The 25,903-nt window shown below is 40.8% G+C and overlaps 1 non-coding gene across 1 annotated transcript; it reads left to right on the forward strand.

Moving 5' to 3' along the window:
- The first annotated feature begins 19,967 nt into the window (after positions 1-19,967).
- SEM1 (SEM1 26S proteasome subunit) lies at positions 19,968-25,696 on the forward strand. The gene is made up of 3 exons (XR_008448823.1): positions 19,968-20,167; positions 23,618-23,711; positions 25,499-25,696. It is a non-coding gene; the product is annotated as an SEM1 26S proteasome subunit (transcript).
- The last annotated feature ends 207 nt before the right edge of the window (positions 25,697-25,903 follow it).

The following is a 25,903-nucleotide window of genomic DNA, read 5'->3' on the forward strand; positions in this document are numbered from 1 at the left end:
GGGAGTTATCATTATAAAAGCTTCCCCTGAGGTTTGGTAGGGAACTCGGTTATGAGATTTGTATGAAGCTTTAGCTTGTGTGAAATCTGTGAGTTTATTGCTTGAATTAACTCTGAGCTGAGGAATAAAGTATACTTAATGCACTTTTAAAGCGCTGTGTTTTACTTTCCTGCTTGTTTCTATAAAAGGATGCTTCCTAAGCTAATCTGTGCAGTATATTTGTCCCTCTGGGTTTTACCTTAATTTGCTTGGTTGATCCAGAACTGAGAGACCCGAATATGTGGTCCCAGATGTCATTCTTTCACTGTGAACCACTGTCATTTCTCTCCTGCTTTCCAGTTAAAAGACTCCAGCTTGCAAGATTGCAGTTTTCAGGTGCTGGAAACCTAAAATGCTAGAGCTTCTCTCTAGCGTAGTAACTGCACAGATAAAAGAAATCAGTTAAAAAAACCCCCAAAACAGCACAGTTGCTTTAGCCCATTTTGCAGATGATGTGGAATAAAAATTTAAAACTATTTAAAACTAAAAGCAAGAACAGAAAAACACCCCAACTTTTGCATATGGCTGCAAGGCAGTTTATTTTGAACACCACCCCCCCCAAAGTTATTTTAAAAGTACTTTCTTGTAGAGGGAAGGCCTTCCCACAGCAGCGAGTGGGTTTAGGTGTGCTGCTCTCTGTGGGGTTAGCAGATCTGCCCCAACCAGTCTCCTTGCCCATCACCTGCCAAAGGCCACTTCAAATAGCCAAGCAGCAGGAGCCACTGCCAGCCTTCACCCCTTTTGTGTCAGACATAAAGACTTTTCTGTGTCCTCCGCCTTCGGTTTCTTCACTCTCCCATAAAATACTAGAAGACTTATATTAGTCTTTTCTGCCAATTTGAACAGGAAACACTTATTGCTGGCAAATAATAATATTCTATATTTGCAAATTTGATTTTTCAGCTGCATCTAGCTCCTTGTTAGGGTAGGCAGCTGCCTACTTTGCCTACACTTAAATCTAGCCCTGGCAAATGTTGTGTTGTATTCCCACTGAGACTATGAAGTTTACAGAATAACAGAGCTGCTTTAATGTGGCAAATGGAAAGGCCAGAGATAGGCCAAAATTACTTTGACATTTAAAAAATCCAGCATCTTTTGCTTTACGCTTTCACTTAGTGCTGGAGTTGAGAAACATTTAAAAAAAAATAAAGCTTTACAGTTTCCTGTTAAATCTAACTATTTCATACTGTGTAATTAATTGTGCCCTTGCTCTTTCAATCCTCTCAAACTGAAATTAATAACATTGTGGGAAGCTGTGACTTTTACAAAGATGTGTGGTTTAAAAACTATGAAGAAATACTGATTCAAAGAACAAAGCAAGAGGAACATAATAAACATTCTGTCTGGGGGAGAAACAAGCCCATTTCTTCACTTTTTGTCAGCTGGAATCTGTGATTTCCCCACCTCGGCACATCTCATGAAGTGAGTAATTTGAAGTACATGACTGTGGATGCAGAGTATGGTAGCACAGAAATCTTTTGGCTCCACAGCGCTCACGTACTTTCATCTATGTTATGCTCTGTTATCTGAACACAACTCAGAAAAATACCCAGTTTACCCTTCCGTCTCATTTAGTATCCAGGATTAATTGAAGATAAGAAATTAGAGACTGGAGCTATTTGCCCTTAGTCCACCTATTTGTTTCACACAGTGGGACAAGTATCTTCATGCTGTTCATTTTATTATACCGCAACTCAAAACGGAAACACTACTGTGTATGTTTCTTACTATTTTCCTGCAGCCTGGCCTGCCCCGAGCCACATGACTGCTGGCAAAAGTGCGAGGGCAAGTAGTGAGATAAAACGTGGCTGGCGAATGTTTTTAGCACTGCTTCCCATACAGGTAATACTGGCGGCCTCTGCGTCTCTCATCTGGGTGTCTCTCTGTCTCTGGAGGTGGATACCATCCTGCTGATAAAGGATACAAAGAAAGTTCATTACCCCAATGACAGATCAAAACCAACATAAGCCCTGATGTTCAGAAGGGCAATGATTCGCCAGAGCTGGCCATGACAACTTTACCACACTGTAGAAAGATTGAATAATGTCATCCTAATTTAAATGCCTCGCCTCTGGCTCTCTTACCCACTAGCAAAGTAAACAATAAAACAAAAATAAAGGAGCCTGACATTTCTGGGGAACATTATTGACATGCCAGTAAAACACTCAAAGAACCAAACATGAATCTTGCTTGAAGAAGTTAGGAAAGGAGTTAGGACTTTACTACCAACTCCGGTGGAAGCAGGCTGTGTCTGATTAGGGCAGGATGAGATGTAGGTGTTTTTATTGTGCTAAGCAAGGACACAGGGTCCTACCAGCTTCTTCCAAGAAGTCCTGGGAAGCAGGATCCAGTCCTTCCCACCAAGAGGACTGGAACATCACCATTAACTTCAAGGAGATGGGTGTGCGGTCTTTCATCTTAGTGGCTCCTGTGTCGGTGCCAGTGGATTACTGTGCTGACTGGAGATGAGATCTCCTGTCACTACCTTGGGCACTGGACCCGACAGAAGTGATTTTTCCTGGCGTCTACCTGTGTGTCGAGTCAAACTCCACTGGTTAAAATAGGAAAATGTAGCTAATAAACATATCCTTTCAAAGAGATTGGAGGGAAGGAAGAAGGAATAATTGGAATAGGAATAACAGAAAAGGGAAGAAAGGTCTGGCTGGGATCTCTGAAAGAGACCTGGGAGGCGAGTATTTGTCATGCTTGGCAATTAAGCAGCTTGCTGCCCTCATGAGTTTATTACCCCACATTTGGTGCTGAGGGTAAGGGCTCAGTTTCTCAGAAAAATTAAAGCAATTAAAATAAGCTGCTAACATCTAGGAATGAGAGTAATAAAGCCAAGTAGTGGGAGGAGGGAGCTGCCCAACCTAACCTAGCAAGAGAGGCCAGTATTTCTCACCTGCAAAGAGAATGTGTTATATCAGAGCAATTCTCCCTCTTTTCTTCATCTACAAAGACATTGGACACTGTCAGGCTGATTTGTATGTGTCTGTGGAGAAGGGTAACTTGGATTTAACCAAAGCTGTTCCCAAACTGTAGGTAAAATGAAACGCAGAAAGAAATGTTGATTTGCCTCCGCCATTGGTTGTTCTTTAAATGAGGCAGTGACCCTGCTTCTAATGAGTAGCTCCAGAGACAAAAGAACTGGAAGGCAGGAAAACAGAAGGCACTTAGCTTAGGTGGGAACTTCTCAGGAATTCAGGAGTAAAATCCTGCTTTTCAGTGAGGTGAAACTATTTTTTGAACTTTTATCCCAAGACAGTGTAACTCAGACATTAAAAGTCTGTATTGCGTAGGGTATCAAATCAGTTGCTACCGATCCTGGAGTAATTTATTCATGAAACAAAATATATTTTAGTCTTTTCACTTCTATTTTTTTTTTTAAAATAAAGATAGTCAACAAATATACATGCTAAGGGAATTCTTATTTGTTAAAACAGTAAGAATACAGTGAGATCCAAAATATTCTAGGTGGTAACAGAGAGGTATACAAAGCCTCTGTCTCTCAGATATTTCAGTCTTTTGGACAGAAAAATAGCTGACACAAATCACTGTCCTTTAGTACTGATTAGCTTCATAGACACCTCCAACTACTCTGGGCACCAAGAGCCAATTTATACACTACACCAGCATTTACCATTTCCTTTTTCCCTGCCTTTCAGAGTGATCCCTATTTATCTTAATTCCCACCCTTCTTTTCTATAAGTCATTGTGTGGGAATATTCTGGAGCAGGATGTACTTGCTGCTTTGAACCAGGGACTGAACATACAATTCCCCTTTGCTACTGCCTTGGCATTATTTCACTATCGTTACAGAAAAAATAGATTTACTGGATGTCTAATAATTATTGCTGCTGTTAATATGACTCACATTTTTTTGTCAGATATTCTTATCTATTTGCATGACCATATTCAAACCTTAACATATAGAAATTAATAAAATAAAAATGTGGATTGTGATACAGCCCTCCTTTCCAGATTGATTTCCCTTGGTTGGTCTTCACCTACTGCTGGGACACAGATGAGGGATACAACATGGGCAAAAAAAGTATTTTACAGGTGGAAACTTGACCCCACTTGGAGAAGAATTATTTGCCACAGCTGGTTGTAGCAGAAGACAGCAGGACCCCAATAGCTAGGCCATTCGTGCCAGTCCTCCATTTCAAGCTTTTTCAGTAGCATTATGACTGCATTAGTTTCTGACCTGGAGGACTTTCACTGGCTCTAATCTACACACACAAGTTGTTTCAGTTGCAGGAATACCATGTAAAGCACGTGCAAGTTTCCAGAGAGGAGTCACTTTATACCTGGCTTTGCGACTGTCCTCATTTTCTGAACGAGTCAGTTGAGGGTAAGCAACTTTCCACCTTGCTTTTCATGGAAAAGATACTCCAAGGCAGTAACTCTCAACCTTTTTTTGTTGTTCTTGTTTCTGTTTAATGTGAAAACCTGAAAATCCTTTCCAGGGAAAAAGTGGATCAGGCTGCAACCTACTAACAATAAGGTTACTTTTTCATAAGGCTTTTTGCAGACTTCCCTACCATAGTCCATCTCCCTCTTCCTTCCAGACTCAGACCATGGGTTGAAAAACACTGTTCTGAAGTAGGTTTCCAAATGACAGTATACGGCAATGAAGGAGAAATCCCTCTGGGACTAGTATATTATGTTAGAATATCTTAGAATTGCAGGGAAAAATGATGGTTCACCAAAGAAGAAAATTGTAAAGTTGTTTCATAGGGATATAATCTAATATTGACTTCAGAAAAATGTAATTGAGTCATAATCGATTAGACAATTTAAAAGCCTTTAATGAATTAAAGATGTGATTTCTTTGTGGCTGCATTATGGTTGGACAATTGATTTCTTAGAGACAAGACAGCAAACACTTAACCTGGGTTACTGTGCTACGTCCCCAGACAGTCCTTAGATGAGATTGAATTTTTGAAGCAATTTTACTTTTTGCTGTGGTGTTATTTAGGTGTGAGCATCAAAGCTGTGCAGTCCTAAAGTTACAGGTGTGAGAATTCGCTTCTTGCATCTTTCCTTACTCTCAGAAACACAGCAAACGGAGATAGGTTGTTGACCAGTTTTTACTATAGCTCTTTTATTATCATACTTTTGTTAACTGTCTTACATGAAAGGTGTTGGGGCTAGCAAGTGTGCTTTGCAGATTTGTACACTTTCTTCCTTCTGTGCCATTATACAAGTAGTTCTGTGCTGTCACAGAGCGTAAAAAATAATTGTCTATGGATTCTAATGAGCAGGTTATCTTACTTCCCTTTGTAAATCAAATTGAAGAAAGAAACTGGGAAATGTACTGTTTGAAGGATGGATGGAATTTTTTCAAGGATGGCAAACGGACAAAGTAGACAAAAGCTGATTTTAGCATTCCTACATCAAGTTCCTGTGACTACAGACATTACAGACATTAACCTCTTTAATATGAATACCGTCTCTTTAGCCCTCCCAACATGCCCCTAGTAGGCTTTACGCTGGTAATAAGAGCTAAACCATGCTGTATTTCATTTCATTCCCGCTGATAGCATTTATCAGCAAAATCTGGATTTAAAAACCCCCAAAATATGCAATTTAAGCCTCATCATAACTGGACTGCTGAGGAGGAAAGTGAAGGGATTATCTGGAGCCTGGAAGCACAAATATAAGAGTGTATTGTCAGCATGGGCTATAGGCTTTTTGGCAAACAGTAGTGTAAGCTTCAGCTGACAGGCCTTTTCACAACTGACAGATGAAAATATGAAGCTTAAATTCTTCATGACAGATAGCTGTGCTGAATGAAGAGGCCAATGGGACAGCGCTGGGTTGGAGGCGAGAGGGGCATATACAGGCTCTGTGTGTGTAGCGCAAGGCGGCTCTTTGTAGCTCACACACAATGAACTTCTCCTTAAGACTCTTCCACTTTACCAAACAGTTAGAGTAGGCTGTTTCTTTCCCCCCGTCTCTTTTTCTTACAGATCAACATCTTCTTTTCAGCAGATGAATACCAAGTCTTAAAAGACAGGGGTGGCAGATTAAATTTAATATGCAGGCATGAAAGATGTTTCCTGGATGCTTCTCCATCAGACCTTTCCGTCCAACCTAATATGCTGCTATTGCAGGAAGTTTATTCACTGGTTTATGAATTGTGCTTAATCCTCAGTGATGGCAAGCTTTGTCAAAATTTTTAAAATCTGTATTTAGAAATGATTGCTCCTTTCTGTCAGCACCCCACCCCTCCAGCCCTGCCTGCTCACAGGGTCGCACCCCCAACCAGGATGCCCCTCAGTGCAGGATGGGTCTCCTGATGCAAGACTGAGGTCCTAGGAGCAGAGCCCAGCCCAGCTTCTTCCTCCTGATATGGTTTCAGGATAGCAGGGAAAGCACAACTTCCACACCTGTGGTTGGCTGCAGTCAGAGGCTAAGAGGGTCCGTGGCCACCTTCAGTTGCTGAACCACCTCCATCCCTGCTGCCTAGACCTCTCACGGCTCTATCACTGGTGCATGCAGTGAGATCAGTCATCCACAGCCCTCAGGAGCCTCCTGAGGGTGCAGGTGCCCCTCAGCTCCTGCACCCACCATCACCCCCCCCTGCCAGCATCAGTTTCCAAGCCAGCCTCCCTCAAGCCGTGCTCCAGCTGAGACACAGCCCAGCCTGACGGGCACCAGCTCATTTCCTGGCAGGACAGGCTTGCGATCCTGCAGGGCATCACACCAGGTGATGGCAAATGTCTCCTCTGGTCTTCAAGTCTATCAAAAAGAAGAAAACACCTGGGCAGGTTTTGTTTGTTTGCTTCCCCTTTGCAGAGGGAAGGGCCCTGATATGGAGCCGTTATGGTTTTCTCTGTGCTTTCAGTCTTGTTACCATGTTATAGAAAGCGGAGATGAGAGTCAAGAATAACTACGTACAGTATGGTCAATCCTGGAGTCACCACCTCCACAGAGTTCCTTCTGAAGTCAATGGACTGTAGAATCCAACCCTTAATATTTGTCTTCTTTGGTACAATTTGTAATTACCAACACAAAAAAATAGAAAACCCTAAGGTAATATGTTAATTCTTACCAGATGTACTGTACATATCCTTACATGCTAGAAGCCTGGCAGGACTGCAATGTCACAACAGACATTTACTGAAGTACCTGGGGAAATGTAACAAAAAGTGTTAGTAGAAAATGGTCTTTCAGCTAAATTACCTAATATATTTGCTAATGGTATCTGATTTAAAAGCCATAAAAATACTAAGTTAAAAGCACATTAGAAGATGTGGTATATTTATAAGTGTTTGTCACCTTGGCAACAAAAGTGAAATTCCAAATCTAACACTAGCTTTGATGGCCCAAGACCTTTGAATATTGATAAATACCAGCTCTTTATAGAAACGATCTGCTTTCAGTGAAGAAACACCACACCGTAAAAGGTAGTTCTTTGTTGCATAACAGGATTCCTGTTAGCTTTCCGCTATGGCTTTGCCCTGTCTGCCCACTGTAATATACTTTTCTTGAAGTCTTTACAATGAAAACAAAACATTTTCAAATAGTACTAATCTCTGTTGTACCTTTTTTTGTAACTTCAAGCCTTGATTTCCTGTATACAAACCAGGTTTGTTAGTATTGCACCGAGCTCTAAGCTGGCCTTGGTTAGTTTGCAGATCTACTGTAGCTCTGATGCGATGGCTGTGATGGAGCCTTTTTTCTTCCTGCCTACGGGTAGTTGTGCCACATGCAGTAAACTATGCATGCCCCGATAAATATAGTACTAGTTTCAGCTTTGCTTTCCTATGTAACATATGATCCTATGAGATCCTATAAAACTATGCTTTATGACTAAAAGGACAGCTATTTACTCACTTGTAATGCAAATTCTTACAATATGTTACCTCCGCATACAACTGGATATAGAACTTTATTTTGTAAATTCTCACAGCACCACTGGTTTTTGGACTGACCATGGGTGGAGAACACATGGACAAATCTACACAAAGAATCAACAGCAACTAGAAACATATTCATGCTGCCTAGTGGACCCCCTTCAACACTGCAAAGCTCTGTTCTGTGTGATGGCAACAAGCTAGTCTGAGGAACCAGGAGTCAAAGAAACCATGAGAAAGAACATCCCCAAATCTGAGCTGAAGGGTGGGGGGGTTATGTGTTTTCAGAGGTATGGAGACAATGCCCTAAGAACCCTTTCTCTGTTAAGGATTGTTTCCACAAATTCCCCTTCCTGAGAGCAAAACTACTAGCAACACACCTTTGCCAGAAAATTGTAAACTTAATGGAAGATACTGATGCTGTCCTAGTGTAAGCCTTACATTTTTCCCCTTCTGAGACAGGAAAGCATTACCCAGCATAATCACCCTTCACCTTGTATCCTCACATCCGAAAGAACTGCTTAGGGACATGGTTTAGGGAGTGTTAGGAATGGTTGGACTCGATGATCCAATGGGTCCTTTCCAACCTTGTGATTCTGTGAACTGATTATACAACTTGGCCACAGAAAGGAAAGCAGAATCTATTGCGTATATGTAATCTCTGAGCAGAGGGGTTCAAGGATCCAAAATACCTTGAATGATTAGAGAAGCCTTTTAGATAGTACTGTGTTAGACACTGCTGAGCATCTCATATCCTTCTTCCTCCTCCCGTTTTGTAGACACTTTCATTTTCCTTCCACTATTGATTCAAGAGGTTGACAATTGGCCAAGAAAGGCAAAGCAGGGCTGAAAATTAACAGGAACAGAGAGGAACAGAAAAGGCATGTGAAGGGCAAGGAAGGACTGGAAAGTAGAAGAACTGGAAAGTGGAAGAAGTTTCCATCAGCAAAATTAAGTTGAGTCATGCTCAGAAACATGTTTTGCATGCTGAGTTTGTGAGATGGAAATACCTAGGTTCTATTTAAGGCACAGTAAAGCACAACTGAATTGTCCATGATCTCAGGAGACACTGAGCCGAGCTACTCAGAAAATCTATATTTATTTTTCATTCAAATCAAGTATCTTGGGGAGAAAGGAAATGTATCAATATCAATGAAAACTTTGGAGAAGTTGCTTTGAAAGGAAGAACTTTTCATTTCAGGGCTGTTTAGGACATCTCAGTATTGGTACATAATTCTGCTGATTCTAAACTAATTATTTTTAAACGTTTTGTAGGAAATTTGAATATACATATTTCTATTGTGATTTAGATTTCCCAGTGGAAGGGCTGGTGTCTAACTAGTTTTCATCACGAGCATACTTTGCTTTTGTTAAAATTGATGATGACTGAGAGTGTTAATCAGATTGGACCTCCAACCTTGTACAGTGCTTCACTGGATTGAAGACAAGGCCCACAGCTCTATCCCTCTCCAGCAACCCATCCTTTTGTGCCCCAACACCTCCTGAGTCAACATCTCCAGTGAACCACAGAACTGACCCTTATATTAGTCAAATTGCTTTCTAGCAAAATACATGCAATTTATATGGAGCTGATAAAGTATCTATTAAGACACTGGTTAATAGATGTGGTTGGAGCTATTTTTCAAGTATTGATAATAGGGTGGAAAAAGAGTTTCAATTAACGGAGGTAGCAAGAATCATATGGATAGACATGTGCTCTTACACTCAAGTGCACAATTTTCATTGATTGATAAACCTAACACACCACTTGAGACTATATCCTAGTTACATCACCTCACCATTAAACTCTTCATTTACCCCCAAATGAATAGATTAACATTAAGTAAACTCTACTGAAAAATTGTCCAATTCAGTGAAGCTTTAATATAAATTTGTAACAGCCATAAAAGAAAATTACAATTTATCATTTGAACATCATTATTTATAATGTACCATTCAAGATTTTTATGCAATAAGTGTTTCAGATGTACTCATTAAATAAGTTTATGCAAAACTGCAAAGGATCATCTGCAGCGTGTATATATGTATATAACATACACGACTACCTGTGTGAATATTTTAGAAAGTGATTAAGTTTTATTATGATTACCAGCCGCATTGCTTTGGCAAGTCTGAATCCATAGTTTTTATTTGTTCTTACGTATGCCTCAAATAAATTGGATTTTCCTTTTGCTTAAAATACATAAGAAAGGTTATATGAGTCTGTCAATCAAATCAGTATTTTATATGCCAAAGAAAAATAGCTATATTATAGGAGCTTTTCTGCAAGCAATAGAAAATGCCGAGAAGATGGAATCAGAGGTGTAAAGCCAGTATTGTTAAAGGATTGTCAGTACTGTGGGCCAAATTTTTAGGAAACGGGAGTTGTTCTGTGAAAGCTGGACAGCTGAAACCCACCTTGTAATATCTCAAAGAATTTGCACTTCAGTATTCAAGGTTTGGCTGCATGCAGAGCTGAAGGCCAATTGATACTTTCTTTGTGTTTTTAAGAGAAGATGGTTTTCCATTATACCCAAAAGGCAGCTGTCATGAGTCCTTGGTGAATATTTGGAGATCCTTAAGGTCATTAACAATATAACAAAATATGGTGTTTCTAAATAGTCTTGTATGTTTTGGTTAGGCATTCTGAATATCTAACAGTGAGATCTGTCGATCTCTTTCTTTCAGCATTAAAAGGCATATCCATTTTCTCAATTCTCTTTTTAGCTTTGGGTTTAAACTCATACAAATCAAGAGCTAGGCATTTGGATGTATTATGCTACACTGTGCCAATAAACCGCGCGTGTGATAACCAGTTGGGAAATCAAATTCTAAATTTAGTCATATTTATGGGAATTGAGGAGCCATTGCTTCAGCTGCATCTCTCAGATCTGCATGCGATTGCTTAAATTTATTTTTCCTTGTGGCTTACATACAGCCTGCATAAACACTGAACATACAATTTTAAGCCTTATTGTTTTAGTTTGGTTATAGTTTAGGCTGCAGTCACCTCAAACCACTTCTGAGGGAAGATACAATGGCAAATACGGACTTTTCCCTACAGAAAACAAGGCAATGAAAGACAAAAAACTGAAATCTTGGGGTTTTTTTTTGAATGTGTTGATGTTTTATATGGCCCATAAATCATTTCCCATTAATGTGTAAGAACTTCTGTGAAGACAGAGCCGTAGCCAGGCAGAATGATGCAATGGAGAGGATCTGAAACTCCCAGCATTGCAGAGACTATTTAAAAAAAAAATAAAAAATTAATGCTGTCTTAACTTTGAATATATTATCAGTTTCTGGAAAGGAGGGAAACTTCTAGTCACCAAAGTCATGTATCTTACCAGCCAGCACAAAACTGTTGCCTTAAAACATTGATATCTGTTCTGAATGGTTTTAATAAAATCTGTGCTACTACATGGGGGAAATATGAGTTTAGGTTTGCAAAACCATGAGAACAAGATTATAAAACAATTCTTCAGAACTCAAAGATCTGATCTGCAGAAGGGCTTAGCATTGGCATCTCTGGGTGTTCACGATCTTTCAAAATCAGGCCCAGAGCCTGAATAAGAATGTCACCACAAGACATTTTCATGTTATTTGCAGATTTTCTTTACAATACCTCCAGCTTTTGATTGTGCTAAAGCCTTAAAAGCAAATCAGAGAAAAAACTCCCCTATTGTGCATTACAAAAGACACAGGCAGAAACAGTAAAACTGAGAGCACTGTTTCCTAATGCACTCCTTCACATGACAATCAGTTCAGATCTTTTACCTTTTTTCTCAGCCACCCTCAGTAACGATACACTCAAATCTAATATTTTTGCTGTGATATACTGCTGTAAGTGGACCTACCTATTTTAATTTACTTTGTATGCTAGAATAATAACTAGCACCACTGTCCTATCATATAAGCCTGCTTAATTGCAGTTACCAGGTGTAGTTTAATAAGTACTGTACACATAAATCTATGAATTTATGTATGTATATACAATGTCAACAAAAAGATTTTATATATATACACTCTGTAAACCATTGGTTTTGTAGATCTGTTTGACTTATGCTCACCATTTCTCAGATGCTGTTTTTATAAGCATTCCAGCTGTCACTGGTGCTATCGTATTTGCTATAGGGCTAAGAATTAAAGTTACAAAAGATTTATGTGCTTTGGAAACCAAGTCAGGAACAGAAACAGTCTATTTTGTAGAGTTTTCTTTAAAATACCATTCAGAATAAAATAATATCTAACAGAAGCAAAAAGGTCTAGCAGTTTTGCAAGGTTTTCTGCCCTGGTCTGCACTTGTGTGGAATGGTGGATGAGCTGGATTAAGATCAGGACTTGACCCAACAGCTCCTCATGGTTCTGACTTGACATGCTGCTTCACAGGTAACCTAAGATAAAAAGTGGACATTGATTAAGCTCTCAATAGTGTCCTCATTTAAAAAGAAATTAATTGATGCCTCTGCTAAGGGCACAGCACTTCTTCACTCATTTCCGTGGAAAACTATTAGATGGTTCATCAAACCCTCTATGCATGCTGAAGGAGGCATGACAGGTTAACAGGAGCTCTGAGGAAGAAGGTACCCTCTATTTGGCAGAACGGATGAGGAAGAGCTTTGGATCTCTGTGGGTTTCTGTACAGAAAAAATAATGCTTTGGGTCATGTCACAGGCTCCATGATCTCCTTTTCCAGTCAGGGTCGCTTTGCAGCCACTCTGCCTGCGCAGCAGCTGGTAGTAAAGGAGCTGGAGTGTCCGGTGCAGTGGTCCTGCTCATGTGCTGCACTGGCCCTGAGCTGCTGGCACCTCTGCCATATCTTCCAGAAACTATATCCATGTCTTCATCAAAATATACCTTAGATATCTGACCTTCATTTACTGCATAAGTCTATGTGATAAAATATTTCCATCTCACTTTCCTGGCATATTTGCAATGAAGATGTGTATGCAAGTTTAGGAAGTAAACCACCACCTGCAAACGCTTTTTCACAGACCATGCAAGAAGCAAAGAGCAGTGGAGGGCAAGGAGTGAACTGCAAGGGGCAGCAGGCAGAAACCACCATGCCTTGACCCCCACTGCCTGCATTGCTCATCATCTCGCTGAAGAGACTGGGAGGGAGGCAAAGTGGGAACCAGCAGTGAAAACAAGAGGAATTGAGGTGAGGAAGGATGGAAAAGTGTTTGACTGAAGTCGAGCCTGAGGAAAGGCAAAGAGAGGTGTTAACCCGAGTCTTTGTTCAATAGTCTATGCTTTCTTTTTTTCCCTCAATACCTAAATCAGTAATTAAAAGTTTGTGTTAACTGGCAATAAATTAAATTAAGTGAAATTCCCTAAGCTGAGACTGTGTTGCCTACGGCATTGCAGAACAGCTGAATGACAGCCAGGGCTGGCAAAAAGCAGGCCCCAGGAGGATGGAAGGGCAGCGAGTACGCTCTGCCTACCAGCACGGAAAAGCCAATAGGCAGCAGCAAGCTCTGAATGACATGCTACTGTCACTGCCAGCTCCCATCGGAGATGCTGGTGAAGATCCTTGGGGGGAACACTGAGATGATAAGCAAGGTAAACATAAACATTTTGAGCTTAAAATGCCCTGGATGAACTTTGTCAGAGGGAAAAATGTGACCAATGAGAGTGACTGCTGTTACCCGTAAGAGATTATTTATGTCCCCTGACTTTCAGCAGGCAATTATGGGGCAATTCTTCCTAGGCTCCTAATCTACTCAGAGATGAGACAGGTTCCTTCAAATTACATTTCAGGGCTGATACTTAACCCAGGTGCTCTGAATTGCCACCTGGAAGAGCTCCTTTATCTCTGTTTTCCGAACCAAGAGTCCAGAAGGGCTGTCTAGCTCAGTAAGCTGCCTAAGGTGAGGGTGACCTGAAGTCTGCTGGCCTGATTCTTTCTCTTGAAATGGTCTAGATATCAATAAGTCCTTCAGCTTGCCAGCACTGCTAATGAGGAGTAACTCTGCTTACCTATCAAAACATCAGAAATAAATCTTGGTAGTTCTTCCCAGGCTACAGTGTTTTATTTCATTTGGGTTGAACTTCATCCTTGTCCACACCTTAGCTACTATCTAGATCCATGAAGGTAAAAGGATGTTTTGAATAGAAAAAAAGGCCTCCTCTCTTCACTTGATTCCTAAATATTTATATTAACCTATCCAGTGAATATCTCACACTGAGGTTACCAGAGTGTAGTATTCTCAGCATAGACTTGGCAGAAATAAGTGAAAGTAGTTGTGCAATAACATGAAAAAGACACTTAAGCACCAATGGCAGTTATTCCAAGGTATGGCAGGAGTGCAATTCTGTCACTTAAACATAAGTAGCTGGTAGCATTTTGGAAATCCAGAGGTATTTTGCCTTATCTCCAACTGCCATCGGGAAGGGCCAAGGTCAGGCAGCCCTATGTTTTAGGGCATCTCAACTGACACTAGAAACGTTTGTTTAGGCAACTGAGTTGTACCCTGACAGTCTTTATATTTGCATGGAAATGCAAGTCATGGCGAAAAGTACCTAGTAATTAATCATATTGTGATTACTGCTTATATGTTCAAAACATCAATACATTTGTGTGGAGGCTTAGTAATAATAATTCTGCTTATATAGCTACACGGAATATACAGCTATCCCAGAATTACTTGGCTTTTCAAAATCTGGTTCTGGATGGATGTGCTGCTCTTTGAGGATGTAGAGCTGGGAGGCCAGACATAAAGTGACCAGAAAATGAAAGGGGAGCAATATACAGAAACATCCTGCACCCTGCACAGATGAAGATTCAAAGGAAAATAATGGTGAAAATTTGCTACGATGGACGAGAGGAGAAGAAAGATGATACCGGGAATGGTAAACAAAGACAGGAAATAGCCTGCTGGTGGTGTTAATTCTTGATTAGGAGCCCGTTTAGTTTTGGCTAGAGGGCTAAACCCAAGGAGACATTTTGTCAGCCCAAATGTGGAGAGAAAACAGAAAAGACAATAGAACAATTAGACAGAGGAAGAGAGCAGAAGTGAACAAACATATTGCCCCTATTACTATGCCACACAGCTTGGGCTTTGTAGCAATACTGCCCATCTGCCTTTAGACTAACTGAAAATGAGAAAATAAATCAAACTTTCTTTTGACTGTCAAGGGTAAAGAAAGAACTGTTTCTTTTTCAGCCACTGGTAACCCGATAGCTTGCCACAGTGTATTTCACATAAGGAAGTCTGTAAAGCAACATCCAAGTGCTCCTTGTGATTAATATTCCTTATGATCTCCAGCCACCTAATCGCATCCTGACCTCAGTGAGGGTCAGCCATGAGAGGGGATGGGCTGTGGGAGCAGAGTGGGCTACCAGGAGGTGCTGGTGAATGATGGAGCGGACAGAGAAAAAGAGGACCTCTGTGGACATGAATAAATAAATAGTGGCAAACCAAAGACACTGACCTCAGGAATAAAGCTATGGGTCTATAGCTCCAGAGAGCTATTGAAAGAAGTGAGGCAATCCATTCCTCATGTCCAGGTGCACTGAATGTAGGATATGCTGTTTTTTCTCCCATTTAAGATGCAAAACTACAGCATGAAATACAGCACTATCCTGAGACACGGTATGTCAACTCTGAAGGGACTCCCAGCTTGCATTAACCAGTGCTTGAACGGCCAGATACGTTATATAATGCGGGACAGATATTTTGTATTGCATGGTTAATTCTTGTATCTGCAATAAAAAGCTTACCTTCATCTTTTTGACAGGAACGAGGTGCTTTCCTGGGTACATAACAGTCTGGACTGTAAGACAGTCCCAGATAAAATGTGTGGGCATCATTGGTCTGAGACAGATGTGTCTGAGCTGGTGGTCCGTTAGATGTAGTGCCTGTGCACACAGACTTCACATTATGTCAATGAGGACAGCTTGATCAAATACACCCGGTGCCAATTTTCTTTGCAGCACAGGGTTTCTCTAAATAGGCACTGTTCAGTAGCCTGGGACCATGCAGATCTCCAAACCAACTGCTAACACAGGGTGTCTAAAACCCTTAACACAGCTCTGAGATTTTTTTGCAACAGGACACTTTTAACTGCTTACAAGCAAATTCATTTCCAATCTGTTCTGTTTCCTCTTCTTAACCTTTTCCTCAGAATATGCTTTCAGCTATTAAAGTGTCCAAGCCAAAGAAAATGGGCCCAGGCATCGAAATGACTAGTAGTCCCACTAAAAAAATACCTGAAAATCCAAACTAGTATACTAAACACATTTTTGTTTCATGTTGAAGAAAAAAAAAAAGGCCCTGATTCAGAAAAAAATGCTCTATTTCCATTTTTCATTTATGCAAATTACAGTCTGAATAAATAAATCTACATAATCTCACCTCCCTGTCAGACAACTTGCAGTAACATTTGCCAGGAGAAAGACAGGCTTTTCTGATACTAATGCATAAAACATGCTGAATAAAAAAATTAAAACAAATCATATTGAGTAAATAGCTGCTGTGCAGCTCTGGAAAGAATAATAGAGGGACTGAGGATTGTCTTGCTCAATTATTTCAAACATGCTAGTAGTTAAGGCTGTGTTTAAGTTAAGGCTTTCTATCCTGAACCACAGAAATCTATAGAAACTTTCACTTTAATTTCCATGGAACAGGTCTGTAGACCTCTCTGCTGAAGCACCCAACAGTGTCAGGCTGTAGGTCCTGGAAGGCCAAAATATTCAGCATGTAGCTGCTGTACAGTGCAGGGGCTACAACTCCAAGAAAGTAGATCTCTTATGCTGCCTTGGGAATGCAGAAAGTGCCTTCTCTAATTTCTTCAACATTCCTTTCTCTATGTGTCCTCTGTCCACAAGAAACACAGGCTTGGCAACTGTAAAGACCACAGTCCCACCAGTCTTGGGACTGCAACAGGGGAAGGATAAAACAAAAATCAATTGCAGTATATTTTGATACCAGTGCCTTTCCCACTCTGATTGCACAGGGTAGATGCTGAAAGGCAACACTTATCCTTGACAGTCCATCTAGAAACTATCAAACTTCAATTGTACATGGAGTTTGGGCACCCTCCTCTAACCTTTAAAGTTTCACATTGGAAAACCTATTCTGGACAACTGAATCCTTATGCTCTTTTCTCTAAAGAATTAAGACTAGTCAATGGGGCTAGGCCCACTAAAAGGCTTCAGCATTAACTGCATCACCAAAATTTTAGATGCTATGGTGCTTTGTGGGATTCAAAGTTGTCTTGTCTCAGTGGAGAACATAAATTCCTTACTTGCTCCCTCGGGGCAGTAAGGTACAGGCTACGCAAAGCCTACAGACTGAGCAGGAAGCTATCTAAGAATGCCAGTAAGAAACCTTAATATGTTTTAAGGCCATACCTCTGCGAAGAAATGACAGTCACAAGACTGGCAGTAAAATCAGTGTTTTCTAACAACTACCTGCGGGAGGACAAGTTCTTCCTACTTCTTTACTATACAGTCTGGTGGTTAAGAGCATATATCTTGGATACATCACTCACATCAACCAGTTCCCAGAAGAATTTCTCTTTGGTAGGCTATTTGGTGTTGCAGACTGAGTTATTTATTTGTCAAATTTGCTTCAGCATGAATGAAAATACCTGAATATACTTTGGAAGAGAGAAAAGACGAACCTCAAAATAATCAGCTTTGAAATCAGATCAAATCCAACTTGGACACAGTGAAGATTTATTTGAAGGCCTTGCCCACCAGGCATCTCTTCCTGCAAGTTCTAGAGGGCTGGCTTGAAAAATGCCTCACAGATCAAGTCCTTCAGACAATGTAGGATGGGCATGCCTTGATGAGAGAAACACAGCATGGCAGGTATCTATGCCTTTATAGATGCTACTACTAAAGTTAAAGAGTTTGGAGTTTTATGGTGAGGACTGCATCCATGCCTTCATCTGATAGAAAGGCTAGATAATGTAAATGCCAGGCTTCTAAAACCTGTAGTGTTATATTTAAAACAACAGTTTTAAAGTTTTTATTTTAAATGCATTATTTTAAACCATTATTACAAGAAAAATACTTAAATCTGAACTAAGTTTAATATTTTCAAGCTCATTTCAAATTGCTTGGTCTAGAAACTTATTTTTCTCTTTTTTTTAAAACAAGAGCTAAGCTTCCTATTTAACCACAAAACTCCAGAAAAGAGAGGGCAAAAGAGGGCGGAAAGGACTGCTGTATCATTTTTCCACAGCAGATATGAAGGTAAAGTCACTAGAACAAGCTCAAGCTTGGAGCCCTGCTCCAGGGCTACTTGAAGCTACCTGTCCACAGCAGCTTCCAAGTTACATTTTTTTCTTAGATAATCTAGGTGCAATTGATCCTCTCAAAATTCTTCAATGTGCTGCAAACTCCATAGTTTAGTTCTAGGTAAGGCAAAACCTAGAGGGTTTGAAACTTAGCAACTGAACGATCTTGGATCTTTGCAAGCTTCTAATATGACAGTCTCCTATCCACTTGACAACTTTATCTTGTACTCTGTGGATAGAGCAGGTTATCTATTGTTCTAAAATGCATGACTTACTAAAAATCCCAGCCAAGTTATAACTACATTCCACATGATGATTTATTAAACTGGAGTTTTCATTATCTTCACAATCATTGCTGTCGGTCAGCCGTTCTGTCTCATAAAAATAGAATGTGACCACTCAATCAGACCTTTCTTCTGGCAGAAGGGCTCATCTCTCACCTTGTCTTAACTGTGGCCCCATGCTTATAGTGGGTTGAAATGGAACTATATATGAAATTCCAAGCCAGTGTTTTGTTCATTGTTTCCCTGACTTTAAGTCTAGGCCACAGTATAACCCATCTGTGCGAGTCATTGTCTTGTTAATCAGCTTCTCCCAGAGCAAGGGAAAAAAAACAACCCATCCAACAGCCTGGAAGAACTGTTATAAGGTGATTGCCTTGAGAGAAGCCATCGGAGCTGCCACACACACATTTGTGCAGGCCAGTAAAAACTGAACTTTGCTCAAATCAACAGAATCTAGAATTAAGTGAAAGGAATACACTTTGGAATAGGTAAAACCCCACACGTTCCTGTTTTTTCATGTAACATCCTAACTCTTATTGAATAGTCATAATCTCTCCTTCAGGCTGGTTCCTTGCTTCTCTAATGCGATGGACAAGGAATTCAAAAGACAGAGAATTAGACGTAGCTTTTGAAACAATGTTAAAATGCTAGAAGTAAAAAAAAAAAACCCTGACACAGGTTATAGATTAGAAGGACAGAAGGCCAATTATTGATAAGCTCTGCCTGAATATAAATCAGTAATCATAGAATCACAGAATGGCTTGGGCCAGAAGGGATTTTAAAGTTTACCCAGTTCCAACCCCCCTGATCCCACTGGATCAGGCTGCCCAAGGCCCCATCAGACCTGTCCCTGAACACCTCCAGGGATGGGGCAGCCACGACTCCTTTGGGCAGCCTGTGCCAGTGCCTCATCACTGGAGCCCTGCATCAGGTTGTCCAGCGAAACAGCATAAATGAAATAATATAAATGGAAGACTATAAAGAGAAGAGATGTTCTCAGTAGCAGCGGTGGCTTCTGTGATTTCATCTGACGTCGCAGCGGATAATTTATGCCCCCCAAAAGCACTGAGAACACACGGACACCGCACATGGGCAGCTCCTCCCCGCGCAGCTCGGCCAGCTCCGGCAGTCCCAGCCCGCTCCGAGCCGGTCCCCTCGCTGCCCCCCGCCCCGGCCCGCGGCCAGCACAGCCCTATTCGCCGCCTCTTCTCTTCCCACCCCCGGCTCCCTCCCCGCGCCTCGCACCTGCCCTGCGGCACTGCGGGGACCGGCAGGCGGCGGCAGGCAGGGAGGGAGGGAGGGCAGCGCGGAGGGCACCGCAGCGACAGGCGGTGAGACGGGAGGGCAGCGGCGCGGGGCGAAGGGCGGCGGGGCAGTCAGAGGCCGGCGGCACGCGGCGAGACGGGCGACCGGGAGCTGGGAGGGGCGGGGCGATGGGCGTGGCCTGGCAGAGGGGGTGCGGCCCGCCGAAGGGGCGTGGTTATGAGCGTGACGCGCCGCAAGGGGCGTGGCCCGGCGGGCGGCAGCCGGCAGAGCGCGCGCGCGGGCGGGGGCGCAGGCGCGGCGTTGGGTTTCCGGAGAGCGCAGGCGCGGCGGGCGCCGGTTTCCCATCCTCCCCCTGCTGTGGCGGCGGCGGTGGTGCCGGGAGGCCGAGCATGTCGGAGAAGAAGCAGCCGGTGGATCTGGGGCTCCTGGAGGAGGACGATGAGTTCGAGGAGTTTCCGGCCGAAGGTGCCGGGGCGGGGCGGGCGGGGAGCGGGCCCGGTTTGTCGGTCCCGGTTTGTCGGTCCCTCGGGTGGTGCTGGGGAGCGCTGCGTCACGGGGCGGGGAGGGGAACCGGAGCCCCGGCGCTTCTCGGCCCTGGCGGTGGGAATCGCTAGGGATGGGGCTGGGACCCAGGGTGAGGGGGGAAACGTGAAAGGGAAACAACGTGCCCTTGTGATTGATCCGAATCTCCCGTGGAGCGCGGGTATCTGCGCCTCGGGGCCCTTTTCATGGGTACGAAATGGGTGTGGGAATCAAATCTGGGCTTCAATAAAACAACTTAGTGTTGTAGATCTTCAGAAGATCCCGGTTAGCGAAAGCGAGCAGGCCTTATGAACTTAGTTCTGGGAATTGTCTCAAGCTCCGAATACGGAGGAAGGATATAAAACGTGATGGATTAGACATTAAGAAGAAATTCTTCACCATGAGAGTGGTGAGGCACTGGCACAGGTTGCCCAGAGAAGCTGTGGCTGCCCCATCCTTGGAGGTGTTCAAGGCCAGGTTGGATGGGCCCTTGGGCAGCCTGATCTAATGGGATGTCCCTACCCATGGCAGGGGGGTTGGAACTGGGTGATCTTTAGGGTCCCTTCCACCCCAAACCATTCTATGCTTCGATGCATCAAATATCAAGATTTTTTTTCTGTAATGTCTTCATTGTATGTGATTTTATTTTTATTTTGTGGCCGTAAAAGCCCGAGGTGTTCTGAACCCTTCAGTACCAGTAAGAATAATATTTTTGCACTGTTAATGTAGTAGAGATGATAGCTAAACTAAACTGAAAAGAGTAACCCTTCTTTTCCGTATGTGTTTCCTAAACTGGCAAAAAATGTTTATCTTACTTAATTTACATGGAGTATTGGCAGTAGGAATAAAGGAAGCCTTTGAAGGATGCTTCTGAACCTTGGATTCGTCAAAGCACTCATTTGGTGTTACCAAAAGGGAAGTTAATTCTACTTGAATTTAGATGTACTACTAAAGCCAAGTACTGTGCAATCTTTCTGGAGAGAGCAGAGACTTATTAGGGTGACTGCAATTGGGTTTCTTGCTGATCTGTCAGAAAATAACCTCTAAAGAGGCTGATTTAAATCTTCGTGTGATGTAGCAGTGTTGAGAGATTATAAAGAATGTTCAGACCTCTTTGAATATTATCTTCAGTGCCTAGGGAAGAATCATAATAAATATGGGCTCAAAGCAATGACAAGTCGTTGTTCTTTCAGATAAAAATACTGTTTTCTGTGCAGCATAGGAACTTTGTGTTCTGTTACTGAGTTTTTATGCAAAGGAAATTAGATAATGCAATCTTATATTAAGGGATAAAACCATGGGCTTTTGGGGAGTTTCTTTTGTTCTGAATTAAAAGATTTTTCTTCAATCAATTTATGAAATCAAGCTTATGTATGAAAAGCAGATGTGTCCTATTTTTATAGGAAGCTTTGTTTGAAGTGTAGCACAATAGATGCAAGTGAATGGGAATTGGTCAATTAAGAACTTTTTGTTCGGGGCTTTTCAGGATGTGAAATGTAATGTGTAAAATGATAGGACTTTAGGATTTTTTAATCCTCCACTCTAAAAATTGTTTTGGTTTTCTTTCTGAATTGCAAAATATGGCAATTGTTGATCAGTATATTAAGATTTTTTTTTTAAGGAGTACAGCTATGACAAGTTTATCAAAACTGGTTTTGTAATTTTGGAGTATTAGTAATATTTAATGGTAGCAGGCTCTCAAATGCTTTTAATGTTTCCAATCCTGGATAATGCTGTATCATTCTTTTATTTATTAGCAGGCATGCAATGTAGCTGTGAATAATAACTTTAGTATGCGGTTCCTGGGTGTAGTGTAAACATAACAGATACTGTAGAACCTTGTACTTGCAGTGATGGGAATATAATTTAGACTTTACTTTCACTTCCCCCTTGCTTCCCTCCCACGAGTGGAAGATGACTTGGGCTTTTTTGACTGTTCTTCACTCAGTGTGATTTGGAGCATGTTTTTTGTCTCCCCAGCTGACCTTTTATGATTGAAGGTGCTGTTGGTTGTGCTGCATACTAGCTACAAGGGTTTTGTTTTGGTTTTTTTTTTCAAATTTGTAGATTTGTCTGAGCTACTAAATAGAAAAGCTTCACTTTGTGTTCATTTTAAACTGTTTTGAGCTCTGTTTTAGTATCTTTGAAATCCAGATAAGTGATGGGTGGTAAAGCTTTTTTTTTTTTATTTTGACAAAAAGAAAATTCCATTGCATATAAATAGGCAAAGCTTATTGCAGATCTAAAACTAAAATCCTTCCCTTTGAGCAACTAGCAGTACAAGTAAATTAAAATATTGCGATTTTTTTATATTGAATTTTTTTCTTCACCTTTTCTTCCCAGTTCCTTCATTTGCTGTTCTTAGGACCAGTAGCATTTCTATGCTTCTGCATCTGTTCCCATTGTATAATTTATTTGAGCAGGGAAGTTTAATGCCTTCTACATGTGTGTGTTTTTAACCAAGCTACAAATGGATTTTTTTACCCTGCTGAGTCTCAAGTATTAATTTTGCCTGTCAATGTTAGAAAAAGGAGGAGAAAATACAAGAAGCAACCCCCATTCGTAGGGAGTTAGTTTTTCGCAGTGAATTAGCTTTTAATCTTTTACCCTACAAATTTTTTTCCCATACCTCCATAAATGTTTAATGTTACCTTGTGGCTTAGTCTGGATGGCTCACTGAATTGTAAGGGGGAGAATAGTGTTATCACTTTAAATACATTAACAAACTTTGCAAAATAGAAGGTCACAAGTGTCAGATTGGACAACAACAGCTTCTGCTGTTTTGGGAACCCAGAAATAGCTGGTTATGGGTAGCAACCACTGTTTGCAGATGTCTCTTAATTTGCTGCTGCTTCTGCATCATGGATATGTTTTTGGCCTTTATCCATAGATAGTCAGCATCTGATAGGAGTCAGATGAATGAGGATCTATGAATGTATTGTAGCAAAAGGGTTTGATATGAATTCAGTTTTTTTAATCAGAAAAAAAAGTGTTTAAGTACAAACCTGGAATTGTACACTTTTTGTTGAGCTTTTAAGAGTCAAGTACTCAATATTGCTTTCTTTTAAAAATGGTGCTACGGCTTGTCTGTTTGTTTGCAGAATGTCCTTTATAAATGTGTAATCCTGCAAGCCATGATGGGAAGTGTGTAATGATCTTTTTCTACCAAGTTGTATTATTATTAGAATTCAGGAAATTGGAGGGGGGGGGGACACACATTAGATCTTTTCTGCTTTTTGATCTCAAACACTTAAATATGATCTGAATCTTTCTGTTAGAGAAATTTGTTACCGTCTGAGTTTGCCTTACCCAGAGGCTGAGCTAATCTGTCAGTAAGACATGCTGCCAAAGCAATGCAGCGTAGAACATTTAGCCTTCTTTTCTTGTCTTTAGATTGGACTGGTTTAGATGAAGACGAAGATGCACATGTCTGGGAAGACAATTGGGACGATGACAATGTCGAAGATGATTTCTCCAATCAGCTAAGGTAACTTTATTTTTAATATAACTGTTCTAGAAGATGGGTACAATATTTAAAGTGGCATTGCTTAGTTAATGTCTAAAAGTTTGTAATCTGCTTACTTTAAAAAAAGAGAGATCTGAAATGGAAATAAATTAAAACCCCGCTTTGTACTTTTCTATGTAAAGCCTTTAAGAACCAGACTTAAGGGATTACAGCACAGTTTGAAGTACTGGTCAGCATTTAATCTTTTAATAATTGTACTGGAGCCCTGAAATATGCCTAATGACACAGGCTTTTGTGGTGTGGTGTTACGCAACTTAGTACAAAGATCTCTGCCAACTGTGATTCAGTTGACACTTTTTTTTTAGTTTAACATTAATAATTCCTTTTCTAAGGACTTATCTACATGTGTGTGAAAATTCTGAATTGTACCACGAAGATTAATAGCAAGGGATCCAAGGTTATCGCTTCTGTGCTATGTGAAATGCAAAATATGTTATAACTATTTTTTCTATGCCTTCAAATAGCATTGCTGTTCATTGTCCAAGTGGACAAATTTTCCAGAGATCAGTTATCTGTCTTAATGTTAAGGTTCCCTTCTTGTGTGTGTGATGAGGGTGCTGTTTACAAACAATAACCAAGTAAATGGTCATAAAATGCTTTGAAAAAGTGATTGCGATTTGGATGACTCAAATCCAGTTGTTTAATCCTTTTTGATTGTCACTTTTAGTTTCAGTTAATCCTTTACTGGTGCATAATTATCACTTAAATTGTTTCAAGCATCAATACAAAGTCATATTTTATATTTAATCCCTCCGTGTGCTGCGTGAAGAGCCGACTGTCTGTAATACAGCCTGATTAAACTGTTCCTGGGCTGATCTTCCTTGTACTCCAGTGAAAGCGATCCTTTATGTAGAAGATACAAAAGTAGTTGTTTCCTATAAGGTTGTAAGGCATCTACACTGTAATACTGGAAACATGTTATGTTATACGTTAAACACATGTTACTGTGTAGTGAAACAGACTTTCAAGGGATGGTGTAATTCTTCATAAACAGAGTTGATCTTGACAAACCTTCGATAAGAGGGTCTTATTTGTAGCCTATGGTATTGGTGACCTGCACTAGTGTTAAAATGATAGTTTGTAATGTTGCTTGGTTGCTGCCTGGTTTTATTTCATCTTTAGAAACAAAGTGCTGCAGTCCTCCAGTTCTGAAATTCCACTACTAAGTATGTAAACTAACCTGAAGTATTTTTAGATATTTGGAATACTGTATCTAATTGCATGTATGCTAGAGCTAGGAGATAAGACAGGATGCAGTTCTGGCTGGTGTGTTTGCGGCAAGTGAGAAGTAGAAGTGGGGAACAGGGCAGGAGCATCTCCAGTTGCTGACTGACATCCTGGCCACAACTATGGAGAACAAAGCAATCCTTTTCGCTCAGAATTGTTCACTGGAAGGTATATTGCACCAAGATTTTAAAATGGTGGAATCTGGTATTTTTATTTACAGCAAACAAAGCTGCTTTGTGCCATACAGTTGTACTCCAGCCATGGTGATTCAGAGGGCAGCAACTATGGTAAAACAAGTGTTTGAGTTCTTCACTCAGAAATCACTTCACTTAATATCTTTGTCAGTTGATCTAAGATATTAAGCTGAATAGGTGAGAATAAAGTTCATTGGTGTGAACCCAAAAGCAGTATGACATGTTCATGTTCTAAAATGGTTGTATATTGTGCAGTGTATTGAATTGTTAAAAATTCAAATGTCTGATGATATTTTATTTGTATGTACCTATCTTTTTTCTATACAGGGCTGAATTAGAAAAACATGGCTACAAGATGGAAACCTCATAGTTTTTGCTGGATATGGAGTGGTTTAACATTGAACTGTGGATAGACTATATTGAAAAAAGAAGAAAAGGTGGAAAATGAGAAGACACACTTAGTTCATTATCTGCTTGGATTTATTATTGTTTTGTATAAAAAAAAAAATAAAGTTTTTAATCTTAGCCTAGTCTTAGTCTAGCCTCTTAAACCGGTAGCTTGTGTTTTGGTTCTGAAATGCCTTTTGAGACAGAATTTGTGGACTTGCCTAGAATGCTAGTAATGGTCTGTCCGTGGCTGATGCTATTGCAGGGAGAACCAAATAAGCATTGCCAGAATGAAGAATAGTGAATGTTTCTGCCATAGGGGATGTGGAGGTATCAAAAAAAAAA

The sequence above is a fragment of the Cuculus canorus genome, chromosome 2 (assembly GCF_017976375.1).
Source record: "Cuculus canorus isolate bCucCan1 chromosome 2, bCucCan1.pri, whole genome shotgun sequence".
Taxonomy (NCBI): domain Eukaryota; kingdom Metazoa; phylum Chordata; class Aves; order Cuculiformes; family Cuculidae; genus Cuculus; species Cuculus canorus.